Source organism: Hylobates moloch, unplaced genomic scaffold (assembly GCF_009828535.3).
Source record: "Hylobates moloch isolate HMO894 unplaced genomic scaffold, HMol_V3 SCAFFOLD_4, whole genome shotgun sequence".
Taxonomy (NCBI): Eukaryota; Metazoa; Chordata; class Mammalia; order Primates; family Hylobatidae; genus Hylobates; species Hylobates moloch.
The window spans coordinates 44,805,522-44,807,836 of NW_026652279.1; the positions used below are offsets into that span (position 1 = coordinate 44,805,522).

The 2,315-nt window shown below is 35.6% G+C and overlaps 1 non-coding gene across 1 annotated transcript; it reads left to right on the plus strand.

Moving 5' to 3' along the window:
* The first annotated feature begins 1,517 nt into the window (after positions 1–1,517).
* On the plus strand, positions 1,518–1,632 carry LOC116467605 (U5 spliceosomal RNA). Its single transcript, XR_004247823.1, has one exon. It is a non-coding gene; the product is annotated as a U5 spliceosomal RNA (small nuclear RNA).
* The last annotated feature ends 683 nt before the right edge of the window (positions 1,633–2,315 follow it).

Consider the following 2,315-nt stretch of genomic DNA (forward strand, 5'->3'; position numbering starts at 1 on the left):
ATCCCTGCTAATGCAACATCTATTCTGCAGTCTGAGCCACAAGGAGTAATTTCGACTTGCAAGCCTTATTATTTAGGTAATAAAGTTGGTAAGGCTATAACTGTCATAGATAATGATTCCTCTGATGGATCTGAAAAGTATTCACCATTCTAGATATCATAAAGAACATTCATGACTCATTGAAGGAGGTCAAAATATCAACATAAACAAGTTCGAAAGAAGTTGATTTTAATTTTCATGGATGACTTTGAGGGGCTCAAGACTTCAGTGGAGGAAGTCTCTGCAGATGTGGTGTAAAGAGCAAGAGAACTGGCATTAGAAGTGGAATCTGATGATGCGACTGAATTAATGATAATCACCTTATGATGAAACTTAAGCAAATGAGGAGTTGCTTCACGTGGGTCAGCAGAGAAAGTGGTTTTTACTTTCTGAGACAGAATTTACTCCTGGATGAAGATGCTGTGAACATTGTTGAAATGACAACAAAGGATTTAGGATATTACATAAACTTAGTTGATAAAGCAGTGGTAGGCTTTGAGAGAATTGACTTCAATGTTGAAAGAAGTTCTACTGTGGACAAAATGCTCCCAAACAGCATGAATGCTTCAGAGAAATATTTTGTGAAAGGAAAAGTCAATTGATATGGCAACCTTCATTGTTATTTATTTTAAGAAATTGCCACAGCCACCTCAATCTTCAGCTACCACCTCTCTGATCAGTCAGCAGCCATCAAACATTGAGGCAAGACCCTCCACCAGCAAAGATTATGACTCACTGAAGGCTCAGATGATTATTAGCATTTTTAGCAACAAAGTATTTTTAATTAAGATATATACGTACATTTTCATTTCACACATAATTATATTGTACACTTAATAAACTACAATATAATGTAAACATAACTTCTATATGCACTGCAAAACCAAAAAATTCATGTGACTTGCTTTAAATGATATACTCTTTATTGTTGTAATCTGAATACAAATCCGCATATCTGTGAGATATACCAGTATACAACACAGTACAGTGGACTCCTAAGCAACTTAGGGGTTAGGGGAACTCACAAATCAAAATCTGTATATAACATTTGACTCCCCCACAACTTAACTACTAATAGGCAACTGTTGACCAGAAGATTTACAGATAATGTAAACAGTCAGTTCACACATATTTTTTTCTGACATGTATTCTTTTCTTATATGTATTGTTATGTGTATTTTGGTTATTTGAATATTTTACCATATTCTTACATAAAGTAACTTAGAGAAAAGGAAATGTTATTAAGAAAACCATAAGAAAGAGAATATATTATATATATATATTTATTATTCACTAAGTGGAAGTTGATCATCATGAGGATCTTCATCCTCATTGTCTTCATATCGAGTAGGCTGGGGAGGAGGAAGAAGAACAGGGGTTAGTCTTATTGTGTCAGGGGTCATGGTTACCCTGCAAGTTTTTTCAAACTGTTGTAAATCTCCAAAAAATTGGTATATTTATTTTTAGAAATCCATGCATAACTCTGGTTTCTCTTCATATCATATAAATCTTTCACCTTTTACTAAAGATTTCCATGGGGAGGAACAGTTATGAGTCTTTATCCAATTTCTGAGGCCTCATGTTTCACGAGGCTAAATTATGAGTGTTAAAAATTAGACCAGCCTGTCCAACATGATGAAACCCCATCTCTAATAAAAATATAAAACACTAGCCGGGCATGGTGGCAGGTGCCTGTAGTCCCAGCTACTCGGGAGAGTGAGGCAGGAGAATTGCTTGAGCCCAGGAGGTGGAGGTTACAGTGAGCTGAGATCGCACCACTGCACTCCAGCCTGGGCGACAGAGGGAGACTCCATCGCAAAAAAAAAAAACAAAAAAAACCATTCCATGCATAAATGAACCCACAGAGTTCAAATTTCTGTTGTTTGATGGTTAACTGTGGTGTTAACTATAACCACCATATTAAACATTAGATCCTCAGAAACTGAGTTTGGACTCTTTGACTAACTTCTCTTGTCCCCCATGCACCAACCATTAGTAACCAGCATTTTACTCTGTTTCTGCGAATTTGACTTTCTTTTTTTAAGATTCCACATAAAAGTGGTGTCATAGTTTTTCTTTCTCTTTTTGAGTTATTTTACTTAGCATAATTCTTTCCAGGTTCATCCATGTTGTTGCAAATGGCAGCATGGATGAACCTGTTTGAATAATATTTTACCGTGTAATTATACTACATTTAAAAATTCATTCATTGATGGACACTAAGATCATTCCTACATCTTGTCTATTGTGAACAATACTACAATGAACATGGGCAT